The 17,552-nt window shown below is 45.7% G+C and overlaps 1 long non-coding RNA gene across 3 annotated transcripts in view; it reads left to right on the top strand.

The window, feature by feature from the left end:
- Positions 1 to 283: 283 nt before the first annotated feature.
- The window catches only part of LOC132811500 (uncharacterized), a 31,826-nt gene continuing 14,557 nt past the window's right edge, over positions 284 to 17,552 (top strand). For 2 of the 3 annotated variants that reach the window (XR_009643298.1, XR_009643299.1), the window contains exons 1-2: positions 14,386 to 14,500; positions 16,544 to 16,652. This is a non-coding gene — a long non-coding RNA (uncharacterized LOC132811500). Of the gene's footprint in view, positions 336 to 14,385; positions 14,501 to 16,543; positions 16,653 to 17,552 lie in introns of those variants that run through there. The other variant, XR_009643297.1, reaches the window with a different exon arrangement.

Below are 17,552 nucleotides of genomic sequence, written 5' to 3' on the forward strand. Positions count from 1 at the left end.
ATTCACAGAACACCAGGTTATAGTCCAACAGGTTTATTTGGAAACACGAGCGTTGCTGCTGCTTCATCAGGTGGTTGTGTGTTTTTAACTTTGTTCCTCATTCTTGTAACTTATGAACAGCAACAAAAGCCACGAAGCAGTGCGCATGCTCCAGCCAAAAATGGTCCCCGGATGATTGATGTCAGCGGCGGACCAATGGAAGGACAGGGACGGGGCTGGAGGACCTGGCGGGGCAGTTGGGCCTCCAACCAATCAGAGCGAATGGGAGGCGGGACTTGATTATACCACGTGATCATCCTCGTGGACAGCGCGATAGTGTAGGCGGAGAGCTGTCGGTAAGGAAAGGAATAAACAGCACAAAGTGGGAGGAAAATGGTGTTGGTCTGGGCTGAGAGGTTTTGTAAACATTTGGTGCACATCGGAAAATACAAATTTGAAACTTACTCTCGTCTTTGCAGTAAACGGGAAAATACCTCATCTCGCGATTGACTCGAGTGAGTGCCGCCATCTTTATTCGGGGCAACGATTTTCTGGGCACGTGCAGCCGCCATCTTTGTAGGGGGCAAAGTTCAGAGGGGAGTATGTGCAGCTCTCCCTGATAGAGAGTCATAGGGCAGGATTTACACAGAGTAGATTCAAACACAGAGAAATGGATATTTGTTTCCTCTGGATTTGTTTTGTCATTCATTTAAATGGATGAGGCGGTACAGTTAGTAAGTTTGCAGGTGATACCAAAATTGTTGGTGTTGTGGTCAGTGATAAAGGTTGTCTCAGAATACAATGGGATATTGATCAGATGGGCCAATGGGCTGGGGAATGGAAGATAGGGTTTAATTTAGGTAAATGTGAGGTGCTGCATTTTAGAAAAGCAAATCCGAGCAGGACTCACACTGAATTGTAAGGTCTTGGAGAGTCTTGCTGAACAAAGAGACCTTGGAATGCAGGTTCACAGTTCCTTGAAAGTAGAGTCACAGGTCGATAAGACAGTGAAGAAGACATTTGGTATGCTTCCCTTTGTTGGTCAGAGCGTTGAGTACAGGAGCTGGACAGGACATTGGTTAGGCCACTTTTGGAATATTGTGTGCAATTCTGGTCTCCCTCTTATCAGAAGGAGGCACTGAAACTTGAAAGGTTTGAGAATTGATTTTCAAGGATGTTGCCAGGGTTGGAGGATTTGAGTTGCAGGGAGAGGCATAATAGGGACTGGGGCCATTTTCCCTGGAGTGTCATAGGCTGAGGTGTAATTTTGAAGAGATTTATATAATCGTGAGGGGCATGGATAGCGTAAATAGACAAGGTGTTTACCCTGGGGTGGTGGAGCCCAGAACTAGAGGATATAGGTTAAGGGTGAGAGGGGAAAATTCAACAGGGACCTAAAGGGCAACAAAAATTGTAACATTTCAAAGGCAGTTGAATAGGAAGGGTTCAGAGGGATGCCGGCCAAGTGCTGGCAAATGGGAATAGATTAGGTTCGAATATTTGGTTGGCATAGATGGGTTGTACTGAAGAGTCTGTTTCGGTGCTAGACATCTCTGACTGTGGGATCATAAAACTGCTCCGATTCGCCTCTGAGCACCTTGATGTCCACTTGTTCACTATCTAGCTTCCTCAGTCTCTGAGTGTATTTTTGCTCTGTTTAGTATTTTACTATTATGTTCACAGACCTTTCAGTAAATGAATTGTCCACTGCTGCCTGGCTCCTGACCATATTACAGACGAGGTAGTACTGGATGTGTTGAATCATATCGAGGTGGATAAATCCCTGGGACCTGTTAAGGTGTATCCCAGACATTTGTGGAAAGCTAGGAATGTGATAGCAGTGCCCCTCCCTGAGATGTTTATATTGTCATTGGTGACAGGTGAGGTGCTGGAAGGCATGTGCCATTATTTAAAAAGGTGGTAAGGAAAGGCCAGGGAACAAGAGAACAGTGAGCCTGAGGTCAGTGGCAGGCAAGTTGTTGGAATGGATTCTGAGGGACAGGATTTACATGTATTTGGAAAGACGAGGAATGGTTAGGGATAGATAGCATGGCTTTGTGTGTGGGAAATTCTCTCTCTAACTTGATTGAGAATTTTTTTTGAAGATGTGACAAAGATGATTGATGAAGGCAGATTGTGAATGTTGTCTATATGGACACTGAACGATGTTCCACAAAGCAGACTGGTTAGCAAGGTTAGATAACGTGAAATGTTGAGAGAACTAGCCATTTGGATACAAAACTGGCTTGAAGGTAGGAGGCAGAGGGTGGTGCAGAGGGTTGATTTGTGGACTGGAGGCCTGTGAGCAGCAGCGTGTTGCAGGAATGGATATTGGGTCCTCAAATAATTGACTTGGATGTGAATATGAGATATGGTCAGTAGGTTTACTGAAGACACCAAAATTGGAGGTGTAGTGGACAATGAAGCAGGTTAGTTCAGAATACAACAGGATCTTGACCAGATGGGCCATTGGGGCGAGGAATGGCAGACTGGGTTCAATTTAGACAAATGTAAGCTGTTGGATTTTGGAAAGGCAAATCAGGGCAGGACTCATACACTTAATGGTAAAGTCCTTGGGAATGTTGCTGAACATAGAGATCATGGAATGCAGGTTCATTGTTCCTTGAAAGTACAGTCATAGATAGGCAGACTAGTGAAGGTGGGGTTTGGTATGCTTATATTTATTGATCAATGCATTGAGTACAGAAGCTGGGGCGTCAAATTGTGGCTGGACAGGGCATTGATTACGCCATTTCAGGGATTATGTTTTAAGTTTGAAATTCCCTGTTCTGGAAAGGATGTTGTGAATCTTGAAAGAGTTCAGACAAGATTTACAAAGACTTTGCTAGGATTGGAGGATTTGGGCTACAGGGAGAGGCTGAATAGGCCAGGGTTAATTTCCCTGGAGAATCAAAGACTGAGAGGTGACTTCATGGAGATTTATAAAATCATGAGGGGCATGGATAAGGTGAACAGCCATGGTCTTTCCTCCCAGGTTAGGTGGGTTCAAAACAAGATCACATGGGCTTACATTGAGAGGGCAAAGATTTAAAACGGATCTAAGGGGCAAAGTTTTCAAGCTGTGTGTGGTGTATGTGTGTGGAATGAGCTGCCAGATGATGTAGTGGAGGCTAATTGAATTACAACATTTGAAAGGCATCAGATTGGGTACATGAATAGGAAGGATTTCAAATGCTACGGACCAATTGCTGGCAAATGGGGCTCCATTTGTTGAGGATTCCTAGTTGGCATGGACAAATTGGACCAAAGGTCTGTTTCTGTGCTGTACATCTCTATGACACTAATAAATGAAAATAAGATGTGTTCCTCTTTTGCGGAGAGCTAGCAGAAGCACAGATAATTGTTCTTGGAGCTGAGAAGGTTAAGCAGTGAGTTTGACCAGGTGCAAATTTGTTTCTAGGATATTTAATCTGCAGAGAGAGGGGAATTGTTAACAATGTCACAATTTTAGTAACTATTTTCAGGTAATTGGTAAATAATATGTGAACATTATTTTATTCAGTAAGTTCTGAGCATCTGGAACAGTCTGAATGGCAGCTGGACACAGACTCAGCAGTTATTCATAAACAGATTTGGAATTTTACTACTTAATGGAAAATTTGGGGGGCGATGGGCAAATGGGAAGGGAATTGGGACAGATTTGCAGCATCTCCAGAGGGAGAGAGTACAGCCCCAATGGGCTGAATAGCCCCCAGCCCCTGTGCTCTGTGATACTGCCCCACTCACTGTGAATGTCGAAGCTCATCCCAGGGCATAGAGAGGGAGGATCCCACCACTCACCTCACAATGGGCCCCGGATGATTGATGTCAGCGCAGGCCAATAAAGCCAGAGGGCAGTACTGGAGGACCAGGTCGGACCAGTTTGTCCTCCAACCAATCGGAGTGAATGAGGGCAGCCTCAAGGCTGGAACTAAAGAAAGGCACATATCACAGAGATTTGAGAAACTGGAGGACATGAGATAGGGAGCGTTCTGTGGCTGGAGAGGAATTATATAAATAAGGAAAAGTTGTGAAGCTAGATGAGGTGACAGTGATCGGGAGAGTTGTGAGGATAGAGGAATTTAGAGTTAGTGAGGATTAGTCATAATGTTATACAGCAAGGAAACAGGCCCTGTGGTCCAACCAATCCATTCCGACCATAATTCCAAACTGAACTAATTGTACCTGCCTCTGCTTGGTCCACATCCATCCAAATATTTCCTATTTATGTACTTATCTGAATGTCTTTTAAATATTGTAATTGTATTCACAGCCACCACTTCCTCTGGAAGTTCATTCCACATTTTTTTTTAAAACCCTAATGTCTTTTCTCAAATCTTTCTCATTTCTTATCAAAATGAATGCACCTGAGTTTTGAATCCCCCTCTCCCCCGGCTATTCACCTTGTCGACACTCTTTCTGATTTTATAAACCTCTAATAAGGTCACCCCTCAACCTCGTGTACGCCAGTGAAAAAATTCCCAGCCTATCCAGCCTCTCCTTAGAACAACATCACTCCATTCATAGCAACATGCTGGTAAATCTCTTCTGAACGTGCTCCAATTTAATAATATCCTTCCTATAGCAGCACAACCAGAACTGGACAGAGTATTCCAGAAAATGCCTCCCCAAAGTCCTGTACGTCCTCAACACAACGTTGCAACTCCTGTACTAAGGCCTGAATAGTGAAGGCAAGCCTGCTAAATACCTTCTTAACCATCTACATGTGACGCAGACTTCAAAGTTGTGAAGCCCTCGGTCTCTCTGTTCCCATATCACTACTCAGGGCCCTAATTTTATTGCGTGTAAGTCCTGCCCTCGTTTGTTTTGTCAGGATGTTATATTTTGCATTTATTCCAATCCAAACATTTTTGAGTTTAAAGGCAATAGGAGTATAATTAAGAGGGAGATCAGGAGGCAAAAAAGGGATGTGAGATAGCTTTGGTGAATAGGGTTAAGGATAATCCAAAGGGCTTTTATAAATACATGAACAAAAGGCTAACTGGGGAGAAAATAGAGACCCGCAAAGATCATCAAGGCAGCTGTTGTGTGGAGTTGCAGGTGATGGGCGAGATAGGAAACCAGTATTTTGTGGCAGTGTTTACTGTGAAGATGTACATGGGAGATATAGAATGTGGGGAAATAAATGGTGACATGTTGAAAAATGTCCATATTACAGGGAGGGGGTGCTGGATGAGTGGCGAAGGAGCTGGTGCAGGGGAAAAGGAAACACATTTTTGGATCGTTGTGATCTCCTCTGGAGTAGAGTTGACCTGCATAAGAAGGATGGATTGTACTTGAATTGGAAGGTATCTAATATTCAGGCATGGAGATTTACTAGTGATACTCGTGAGGCATTAAACCAGTGAGGGAGTGGGTGTAAACCCAAGAAGATAGTGAGAAAAGAGGAATGTCTGAGGCTGGTCCAGGTAAGGGCAAGGCACAGAATGAGGTCCGACTGAGCAGTTGCCCTGCATTTACTTCAATGCAAGAGGCCTGACAGGGAAGGCAGATGAGCTCATGGTATGGTTTTGAACATGATACTGGGATATTATAGCAATTGCAGAGGCATCACTCAGGGATGGATAGGACTGGCACTTTAATGTTCCAGGGTATAGATGCTATAGGAAGAATAGAAAGCGGGACAGGAGAGGAGGGGGACTGGCATTTTTGATTCGGGATAGCATTATTTTTTTGGTTAGGGAGGATATTCCTGGGAGTACGGCCAGTGAAGTTATTTAGGTGGAACTCGGAAATAAGAAAGGGATGATCACCTTATTGGGGTTTTCTGCATGAGTTTCGTCTGGGTCCTCTGGTTTCCTCCCACAGTCCAAAGATGTGCAGGTTTGGTGGATAATCCAGAATGAATTGTCCATAATGTTCAGGGATGTGTAGGTTGGATGGATTATCCAGGCTGAATTACTCAGTGTTCAGGGATGTGCAGGGTAGGTTGGATTATCCAGGCTGAATTGCCCACAGTATTCAGGGATGTGTAGGTTGGGTGGATTATCCAGGCTGAATTCCCCATAATGTTCTGGAATGTGTAGGTTGGGTGGCTCTGGGAAATGCAATGTTACAGGAGGAGGTTAGGAGGCTGTCAGGGTCAGTATCAATGTGATGGGCTGAATGACCTGCTTCCACACTGCTGGGATTCTCTGGTAATTCTACTAGTTTTAAAATAGTTACATAAAATAATAGACCAGATCTACAAGTTAAGGTTCTGAATTGCACAAAGGCCAATTTTGATGGCACAAGGCAAGAACTTTCATCAAGCCCCTCAAGCCTGCTCTGCCATTCAATAAGATCAGGGCTGATCTTTTCATGGCCTCAGCTCCACATTCCTGCTCTCCCACCATAACCCTTAATTCCTTTCCTGTTCACAAATCTACATTTTGCTTTAAAGGCATTCAAGTTGATAACGTCAAATGCTGCATTCAGCAGGGAATTCCACAGATTCACAACTCTTTAGCTAGAAGCTCCTCCTGAACTCAGTCCTAAATCTGCTCCCCCTTATTTTGAGGTAATGCTCTGTAGTTTGACCTGCCCCCAGTGGAAATAGCCTCCCTGCTTCTATCTTAACTACTCCCTTCATAATTTTATTTGTTTCCTATCCAACCTCCCATTCTTCTAAATTACAATGACTATAGAACCAGTTTTCTCAATCTCTCCACATACACCACCCTCTCAACTCCCAACTCAAACTAGTGACCCTCCTCTGTACTCCCTCCAGTGCCAGTATGTCCTTGCTAATGTAAGGAGACCAAACCTGTACACAGTACTCCAGGTGTGGCCTCACCATCACCCTGTACAGCTGCAGCATAACCATCCCTCTAGCAATGAAGGACAATATTCCCTTCACTGCCTTAATTACCTGCTGTACCTGCAAACCAGCTTCCTGTGATTCATGCACAAGGACACCCAGCTCCCTCTGTACAGCAGCATGCTGCAATATTTCACCATTTCATCATCCAGTTTGCTGTTAGTCCGACCAAAATGGATGACCTCACATATCCCAACATTGAACTCCATCTGCCAGATCCTTGCCCACTCACTTAATCTATCTGTATCCCTGTGCAGACTGACAGTGGCCTCTGCACACATTGCTTTACTCCTCTTCGTATCAAATGTGAACTCTGATACCGGACACTTTGTCCTCAACTCCAAAACATTTGTGTAAAGTGCAAACAGTTGTAGTGCCAACACTAATCCAAACACCCATTTTTCCCCATCCTGTATTTTTTGTTGGTTAACCGATCCTGTATCAATGATAATTACCCATAATGCTGTGCACCTTTACCTTATACAGCAGCCTTTTGTGTGGCAACTTATCGAATACCTTCTGGAAATCCAGGTACACCACCTCCACTGAGTCCGCCTTGTCCAACGCACTCGTCGTATCCTCAAATAATTCCAGTAAATGCGTTAAACATGATCTGCCTTTCATGAATCCATGCTGTGTCTGCTAAATGAGATAATTTCTACCCAGATATCTCACCACTACTTCCTTGAGAGATTCAAGCATTTTCTCCATGACAGAAGTTAAGCTAACGGGTCCTTTTTGAAAAATAGTGGCACCACATTTGCAGCTTCCAGTCTGTCCAAACCATCCCAGAATCCAACAAATTTTAGTGAATTATCAGAGGTTTATTTGTTATTCCTTTCCCGCCTTCCCACCATCTCTTTTTGTCTCTGGGATGCATTCCATCAGAGCCAGGAGACCCATCTACCTTGAGGCTGTTATCTTTCCCAACATTGCCTCTTTACTGGGAATGATTGCTTCTCTGTCCTCATCTGCTATTGCCTCCATAGGCCTGCGACAATGAGAGTATATAGACAGTATGTTCCTGTTAAGGCTAAGGCTGGTAGGTGGAGAGAATGCTGCCTACGGCAGGTACCGAGACCTGATACATCAACTGTGTTTCTCCTTCCACAGATCCCAGTGATTAATGCCAAAACCCTGTTGCCTGTGAAGAGGGTGATGTTTGACTTTCTTGTACAGCTGCAGTTTGTGTGGTGAATGTGCTCCCACAATGTGGTTGGTTAAGAAACATTACAGAGTATTCATGACAGCAACAGTGATGATTTGAAGATCATGTCCAAATTAAGAACAGTTTGTAGTTTTAATTTCATGCTTATAATTTCACTGCCTTAATTACCTGCTGTACCTGCAAACCAGCTTCCTGTGATTCATGCAGAAGGACACCCAGCTCCCTCTGTACAGCAGCATGCTGCAATATTTCACCATTTCATCATCCAGTTTGCTGTTAGTCCGACCCAAATGGATGACCTCACGTATCCCAACATTGTCCTCCATCTGCCAGATCCTTGCCCACTCACTTAACCTCTCTGTATCCCTTATAAAATATTATTGGGAACTTTAGACGTAAGGCCAGAGATGGTGATATTAGGTCAGACAACCAAAAGCATTGCCAAATAAGTAGATTTTGAGGAGTGTCTTAAAGGAGGAAAGCAGACCTGTGAGGTTTTGTCTGTGAATTTCAGACCTTGTTGCTTTGGCAACTGTAAAAGCAGCCACACAGGTGAGGTAATGAATTAACAGATCATTGGGAGTCTTGAACAGAATGGGTTGTCGAGGTCTCAAAGGGTGTGAGATACAGCGAGCTAGGGATGGTCGCACCCAGGAATTAAATCAAGGGTGAGAATTTTAAATTGAGGGATGTGGGCCGGATGCTGGCAGGTGAGACTAGATTGGGTTGGGATATCTGGTCAGCATGGACGGGTTGGATCGAAGGGTCTGTTTCCATGCTGTACATTGCTGTTGCTCTATGTTGTTGATTATGAATAGGAGCCTTTTGATGGATCAGCAAGTTTTGGTACGAGGGAGTACTTGGGCAGAGATTTAGTTTTTCTTGAGATGACAGGGAGGTTGAATGTAGGAAGTTGGCCAGGAGTGTGTTTGGATAATGAAGTCTGGAGATAACACAACACAAGGTGGATGAGAGTGTATGAGCTGAGACAAGGGTAGAATCAGCTAGAAATAGTGGTGTTGGAGTGGGACTGGGCTGTCCCCCTCACCTCATCTCTGTGATCAGCTGGTTGTCAGGTTGTGAATCAGGGCAGTAACACAATCGGGAGCTGAGTGACCCTGGTGGAGCCTAAAATGAGTGTCACTCAGCTGGCTGTTGCTGAGCAGCTGCTGCTTGGTAGCCCTGTTGATGACATCTTCCATCACTTTACTGCTGATCGAGTGTGGACTGACAGAGGGAAATTGTCTGGGTTGGATTGCTCTGTGTTTTTGTGTTGAACATCCCTGGGCAATGTTCTACATTGTCTGTAGATGCCAGTGCTGGAGCGGTACTTGGCTTGGTGGATGGCAAGTTCTGGAGCACAAGCCATCTGTACTTTGCCAGAATATTGGCAGGGCCTGTAGCCTTTGCACTACTTAACCATTTCTTGATGTTATTTAAACTGAATCAAACTGGCTTAAAACTCGCATTTGTGATGTTGGAAACCACTGGAGATGGATCATCCCACTTTGCACTTCTGACTGCAAATGCTGTTGTCTTATCTGGTGCATGGATGTGTGAGGCCCCTCCATCAGTAAGGGTTGAAATATCTGTGATGCTTCATGCAGTGAGTTGTTTAATTGTCCATCACCGTTCACAACTGGGTGTGGCAGAACTCCGATCTATTCCATTGGTTGTGGGATCGTTTAGCTCTGTTGCTTGTTGCTGATGCTGTTTGAAAAGCAGATGGTCCTGCTTGGTAGCTTCACCAGGTTGGCACTTCATTTTTAGGTATGCCTGGTGCTGCTCATGGCCTGCCCTCCTTTCCTGCCCATTGTGATGGGTGAGAGCAGGATTTACAAACCCATGAGATTTCAGATTGTGCTGGAGTACAGTTCTGCTGCTGTTGATCTCCCACAGTGCCTCAGAGATACCCAGTTTGAGTTCCTACATCTCTTCAAAGTCTGTCCCATTTAGAACGGTGATAGTGTCACACAACACAGTGGAGGTTTTTCTCAACTTTAAGCCAAGACTTGTGTCTTCAAAAAGAATGTGTAATGGTCGATCTTACCGATATGTTATGCACAGATGTATCTGCAGCTGGTCAATTCATAACAATGAGATCTAGTATGTTATTCCCTGTTGTTGGTTCCCTCACCACCCACTGCGGACTCAGTTGAGCAGCTCTATCCTTTAGGACCGGACCAGCTCAGTCAGTAATTCTGTTGCAGAGCTAGTCTCGATTGTGGACATTGAAATCCTGTACCCAGAGTACGTTTGACACCATTTTACTTCCTCAGTGCTTCCTCCAAATGTTGTTCAACATGTAGGAGAAGTGATTCATCAGCCAAGGGAGGATGGTACGTGGTAATCAGCAGGAGCCATGAGATTTCCTGGTGTCCGGAGTCAATGCTGGGTACTCCGAGGGCAAATCCTCCCTGTCTGTGCCACCACCTCTGCCTGGTCTGTCCTACTGGTGGGGGACAGGACATATCCAGAGATTTCAGGGGAAAGGGAACACTGTAGGTGCTGGAGATCAGAGACGAGAGTCTGGTGCTGGAAAAGCACAGCAGGTCAGGCTGATGAAGGGCTTAGGCTCGAAACGTCGATTCTCCTGCTCCTCGGATGCTGTCTGACCTGTTGTGCTTTTCCATCACCACAATCTCAATATCTTGGGATGATGATGGTGGTGTCTGGTCATTGTCTGTAAGGGTATGTCAGGCTGTTCCTTGATTGGTCTGTGAGACAGCTCTGCACATTTTGGCACCAAACTCCAGATGTTAGTCTGGAGGACATTGCACCATCGAGAGGGCTGATTCTGTGGTTGTATTTTCTGGTGCCTTGTTAGTTGCCTAGTGGCCCATCCAGTTCCATTCCTTTGTTGAGACTTTGCAGTGACTAATACAGTGAGTAGCTGGCTGGGCCACTGTCAGGTTGGCAGGATTTTTTCCGCCATTGACAATGGCTCCATGGAGATCAGGAGATTCCTAATTCAGTTATTTTTTCTTGAATTCAGATTCCACCATCTGCCAAGATGGGATTCGAACCAGGATTTCAGTTGTTTGTTTTAATATTTTGGATAAAAGTTAAATACATTAGGTTTGTTCACTCACTTGAAATATCACTTACCCAGGTTTTGTTTCTTTGTGAAACACTGTCCATCATCCTGTCTCCTCCATCCTTCTCTCCAACAACAAGAGTTTGGAGCACATGGAGTTTCTCTGTCACTAAGACTGAGATAATCCGATCTGCTGCTTCCCTCCCTCCCTCCCTCCCTTCCTCCCTTCCTCCCTTCCTCCCTCCCTCCCTCCCTCCCTCCTCCCTTCCTCCCTTCCTCCCTCCCTCCCTTCCTCCCTCCCACTAGCCCACGGAGTCAAACTGTCTCACGTGGTGTTCCCGGTTTTTGTCCAAACCTTCTCCAATCTCATGTCAAGCCTTATCAGAGCTCATTTTGACCCTTTACCATAATCTCACTAAACTATAGACTTTCCAACTCTCTCTCCTCCCCCTCATCAGTCCCCCTCACCGATTCACAGATTTGTTCCTTGTTCTGTCTTCTCTGGTTATGTGAATGGTTTCTCTCCCATTCTGTGAAAACCTAATATTTGACCTCATGGTTGTTGAAAAATCCTGCTCCATCTCCACTCTCCCTTTCCTTTCTGAATTCCTTGCAATTGGTCTCCCTCATGGATCTATCCTTGGTCCCTTCTGTAGCTCCCCTACATACTGCCAGGAGGTGACGTTGTGCAGAAGCACCATGTTAGGTTTCACATGTACACTGACAATGCCCAGCTCTCCCTCCCCGTCATCCCTCTCCATTACTCCACTGTTACTCAGTTATCAAGCTGCTTACCACATTCCCACTACTCGATGAGGTGCAGTTTCCTCCAATGAAACATTGTAATGGTCAAACCCGTTGCCTGACCAATTCCTTTCCCTTACTGCTGAGCCTCTCCCTCTCACTGGGAACTATTCAGCAGAACTACATTCTTCACAGTATTGCAGTTATATCTGACACGAAGCTGACCTCCTGATCAGACATCTACACAATCCCAAACACCAGGAATTCCAATCTCTTAAACGTTGCTTGTCTCCTCCTCACCCCAGCTCCATTGCTACTGAAGCCCCTTACCCGTGTCTGTGTTGCCTTAAACTTGATGAATCCGAAACAGAACCCTTGATTCTGTGACTGGCTCAGAATCTGGTTTCGGATTCCCCTCTCAATATTTACCCTCAGACACATCAGTATTTATTCTGTCAAACCCCTTAAGAATCTGGTGATGCGGTCTCATTGTAGCTGGTGGAAATGGCAGAGGATGATGTGTTGTATCTGGGTGGAAGGTAAGGACTTGGGGTGGGTGGGGGGAGCTTGGGGGGGTGTTCTATCCTTGTTGCAGTTGGAGGTGTGGGTTTCAAAGGCAGAGGTGCGGGAAGTGGAAGAGATATCGTGGATGGTATTGACCCCATGGGAGGGGAAATTGCAGTCCTTGAAATATGGGCCATTTGGTATGTTCTGGCTTCACTGGAACACTGCAGTAAGCATGAGACAGAGATGTTGGCCAGGGAACAGGCTCGTTAGGTGCATTATTCAGGAGAAATATACAGTAATAGGGTAGGAGAACGGGTCTGGGTGGGATACCATTCGGAGGGACGCTGTGGAACCTTTGGGCCGAATGGCCTGTTTCCACACTGTGAGGATTCTAATGTTCCCAGCTCCCATCGGTTCTGAGGAAGGGCCACTGGACAGATTCCTGTTCCCAGATGCTGCCAGACCTGCTGAGCTTTCCCAGCACCTCCTGCTTGTTGTTCCTGATTGACACCATCCATCCACCTTCCGGGTTTGATTCAGGCAGGGGGAGGATCCCACCACTGACCTCACAATGGGGTCCAGCTGATTGATGGCAGCTTCGGACCAATAGGAAAAGGGGGTGGGACTGGTGGACAAAGTGGAACCAGCTGGTCATCCAAACAATGGGATTGAATGAGGGGCGTGGCCAGTGGGATGACACGTGACCAGTAACTCCGCCTGTGCAGTGTCACGTGACTCAGCCGTTGGTGAATGTGGGAGAGGCAAACATGGAAGGGGAGAGTGGCCTCGGAGACGGAGACAATGAGTCACTTTTGACTGGGAAGTCTTAATTACACTCTGTGCGGGTCATTAATCTGAATTAGAAACTCTTTCCCGTGTTTGCAGCAGATGGGTAAATAGCTGCAGCCCTCAGGCGGTGATAGGTCCTGGGATATGGCCGCCATCTTTATTGGGGGCAAGGTACAGTGAGGGGCATGGACATGTCCTCTTTCTGGGATGGGGGATGTGGGGGGAGGGGGTGGTGTACGATTTGAAGAGAGGCATTTACACATCAGTCACATACCAAGAGAAAAATATGTCTTGTATTCTTCCTGCACTGGCTCTGAGTTTTGTTTTGAGAATTCATTTCATAGGATATTAAATCAGAATAATTGAGGCTGGGATCTCAAAAGTAAGTTTTTACAGTCAATGGAGTCATCAGGATCTGAATATCATTGACGTTTAAATGTGGAAGGAGAAAGGTTTGTGGAAAATATCTCCAATATTTTTGTTAAGCAGGAAGATGTACAAATTCGTGGTTGGATCACCCTTTGGGTGTGCGCTATGTTGTGGGCCCTGCAGCTGAGGAAGGAGCTATTGGCCTGAGAGGGAGCACAGATTTATCCAAATTACACCTGGTCTCTTTGGGTCTAAATCTGAGAGATCTTGCAATCACTCACTTCATGATGTTAACCTGTAAACTTCATATTTTCAATTAACTGCAAACTTCCCATCAAAAGTCCTTTTGGACTCGAATTCCAGCACCATTTCAGGTGGAACGTTCCAGATTCTGACAACGGTCTGTTCATTCAGAAACTGCTGAGGTCCATGTTGACTCTGGGGTTACAAAGGGCTGAACTGAAAGATGAGATGCTGTCCCTGAGCTCCCATTGAGATACACTGGAACAGTACAGGAGGCTGAGGGCAGTGTAGGTGTGAGCAGACAATGAAAATGACAGGGCTGCACTGTGAGGGCTGCTTGGCTCAATGAGTGTGTTTTGGAGTTGGGTGTAAACAGGGCGAGGGGAGACAGGGAGAAGGTGAAGCTGAAACTCCGTTTTAGTTCAGGGAACAGACAGTTTTTCAATGATTCCTGCGGAGTATTTGTTAACAGTGTTTACTGTATTTTTCCTGAGGGCAGTTGAGAGCTGGCCACATTGCTGTGGGTCTGGAGTCACATGTAGGCCAGACCAGGTGAGGATGACCGTTTCCTTCCCTACAGAACATGAGTGAACCAGATGGGTTTTCTGACAATCGACAATAGTTTCATGGTCATCATTTGCCTTTTCACTCTAGATTGTATTGGATTCTGATGTCCGCACAGCCATGTTGGGATTCTATCCCTAACCCTCGGAACATTGCACATGTCACTCATCTGGCAGGAATACCATTAAGCCATTGCCTCCCCTTTTTAGCAATGTTTAAAGAAAGTTCCATCATTCTACGTGAACAATGTGCAACGTCCATGTGTCGGCCTCTCCAAAAGGTTAATCAACAGAAATTTGTTTGGGGGTGAAATATTTCACTTTTTTGGGGGGGAGGGGTGTTTATTAAACAAAAATGAATCTAAATAAAAATCTGATGCCACGGACATGTAATTTCTGAAGGCGGAGGGGGATTACTGAGACAGGGAGGGTTGTGGGGCCAGAGGGGGACTGTTGTCCAAACATCACTGTGGTGTAAATGGACTGCAGCATTTCAGGGAGGCGGTTAACCACCACTTTCTCCAAGACAAGTGAAGGTGGCCAATAAATACTGGTCTGGGCAGCAAAGGCAACCCCGAGTGAATAAAACCAAGCAGTGACCTCTCTGAGCTGACTGGCTGTGATGTTAAAAACCTCTCTGAAAATGGGGTGGGCAGAGAAGAGAAACAGTGACATTTCACAGCTGCCCTCAGAGAGACCTCCCCCTTGGAAGTACTCCGAGCCGGGATCAGCTCAGTGAGTTTCAGTCTCTTCAAATATCAATCTTAGTCGTCTTCATTTTATTAAATCTACAATAGTGAGTAAGGTGAGGATTTCTTTTTAATGTCTTTGGGTCTCTTGATTAAATGTTTAAGATATGAAATGTAAGCATTGCTAATCTCGGGCAGTATTTTTTGAGCAGTAAGACTGTGTCTTTGACTTGGTCTGTAGGTTGTGAAGGCGGAGAGATGGCCTGTTGTAGAGTGGCGTGCTGTTCCTGTCGGATGTGGGAAATTAGGGAGAGTCTCAATGATCCTGATGATTATGTCTGCAGGAAGTGTGATTGCAAATCCTATTGGAACGCATGGATTGGTGGAGGAGTGATTAAAGGCAGTGAGGAATTGACAGGAGGCGGGGGGTGTGATATGTGGCCGTCTCAGGATTGCAAGATACTGCAGATACAGTCAGGTAGATGGGTTACCTCCAGGAAAGCTAGGAGGGGTAGGTAGGTACTGCAGGAGTCTCCACTGGCTATCCCCATCTCAGACAAGTACACGGTTTTGAAAAATGTAGGTGGTAATAGACTTTCAGGGGAATGCAGAACTGACAGCCAAGTTACTGGTACTGAGACTGGCTTCTAACATAATGTGAGGTATATCCATTTCCACACGATCGATAGTGATGGGGGACTCTCTAGTCAGGGGCACAGTCTGCCATTTCTGCAGCTGACAGTGAGACATCAGAATGGGGTGGTGCTGCCCTGGTGCCAGTGTCTCACAGAGGGAGCAGAATATTCTCAAAAGGGAGAATAACCAGTGGGAGGACATTGTACATTGGTACCAATGGCATAGGAAGGGGAAAGCATGGGGTCCTGAGGAGCAGGGAGATTTGCTAGTGCCACTCGGGAGGCATTAAACCAGTGAGGGAGTCGGGGTAAACCTAAAGAGATAGTGAGAAAAGAGGTGAGTCTGAGGCTGGTACTGTTCACCGGTCAGACTGTCAAGGCAGGCAAGAGCAAGTCACAGAATGAGGTGGGACGGACCAGTTACACTGCATTTATTTCAGTGCAAGAGACCTGACAGGTCAGGCAGGTGGGCTCAGGGTATGGTTTTGAACATGTGACTGGGATATTACAGCAATTACAGAGGCATCACTCAGGGATGGATAGGACTAGCAGATTAATGTTCCAGGGTATAGATGCTATAGTAAGGATAGAAAGGGACCAACAGCGCAGTGGGAGAGGTGTTTTTGATTAGGGATAACATTATGGCTGGGCTTCGGAAGGATATTCCTGGGAGTACATCCAGGCAAGTTATTTGGTTGGTACTGAGAAATAAGAAAGGGATGACCATCTTACTGGAATTGTGTTATAGACCCTCTCCCAATAGTCAGCAGGGAATTGAGACACAATTTTACCAGGAGACCTCAGATATCTGTAAGAATAATATGGATGCAATGATAAGTGGTTTTAACTTTACCAACATGGCCTCGGAGTGCTGTAGTGTTAAGGGCTTGGATGGAAAGGTATTTGTTCAGTGTGTACGAGAACGTTTCTGATTGAGTTTGTAGGATGTACCGACGAGAAAAGGAACAAAACCTGACCTGTTTTCTTTATTCATTCACAGGATGAGGCTGTCACTGGCTCGGCCAGCATTTATTGCTGCGTTTACCCAGAGGGCAGTTAAGAGTCAACTGCGTTGCTATAGGTCTGGAGTCCCATGCAGACCAGACCAGGTAAGGATGGCATTTTCCTTCCCTAAAGGTCATGAGTGAGCCACATTGGTTTTTCCAACAATTGACAATGGATTCCTGTCATCACGAGATTATTTTTTCCAGATATTTATTGAATTCACGTTCCAAAATCTGCCGTGATGGGATTCAAACCCTTGTCCCCAGAACGTTATCTGGGTCTCTGAATTAACTGTCTGATTTCACCCCATCATCACTGCCTCTTAGGAAATAAGGCAGGGTGAGTGACTGAGGTATTAGTGGGGCAGCTCATCAGCATCAAAGATCCCACAGTATTGTGGCTCAGTGGTTTGTGCTGCTTCCTCAGCACCGGGGACCTGGGTTTGATTCCAGCCTCGGGCAACTGTCTGTGTTGGAGTTGACACATTCTCCCCAGTGTCTGTGAGGATTTCCTTCGGGTGTTCCAGTTTGCTCCCACAGTCCAAAGATGTGTAGTTTAGTTGGATGAACCATGTTAAATTTCCCATATTCAGAAGATGAGGTTTTGGGATGTGCAGGCAAATCTCTGCCTGATGTGAAAAGATCATTTTGGGGTCTTGGACAGAGGTCAGAGGGAGGTGTGGCCGCATGTTTTACATCTCCCGTGGTGGTAAGGGAGGGTCAAGTGTGTGGAGCGTGGGTTGGTGGGAGGGTGTGGACTGAACAAGGAAGGCGCAGCGGGACAGAAATGATCAGGTAGAGTCAATGTGGCTTTGTACATGCACAATTGGGTCTCACTAACTTGAGTGAGTATTTTGAAGTGACGAAAAAATTGAATAAGGAAGGCGGTGAATGCTGTTGATATGGACATTCAACAATGTTCCACAAAGCAGACTGGTTAGCAGGGTTAGATAACATGGAATGCAGAGAGAGCAAGCCATTACAAAACTATCTTGAAAGTAGGAG

This window comes from Hemiscyllium ocellatum, unplaced genomic scaffold (genome assembly GCF_020745735.1).
Source record: "Hemiscyllium ocellatum isolate sHemOce1 unplaced genomic scaffold, sHemOce1.pat.X.cur. scaffold_2221_pat_ctg1, whole genome shotgun sequence".
Classification (NCBI taxonomy): domain Eukaryota; kingdom Metazoa; phylum Chordata; class Chondrichthyes; order Orectolobiformes; family Hemiscylliidae; genus Hemiscyllium; species Hemiscyllium ocellatum.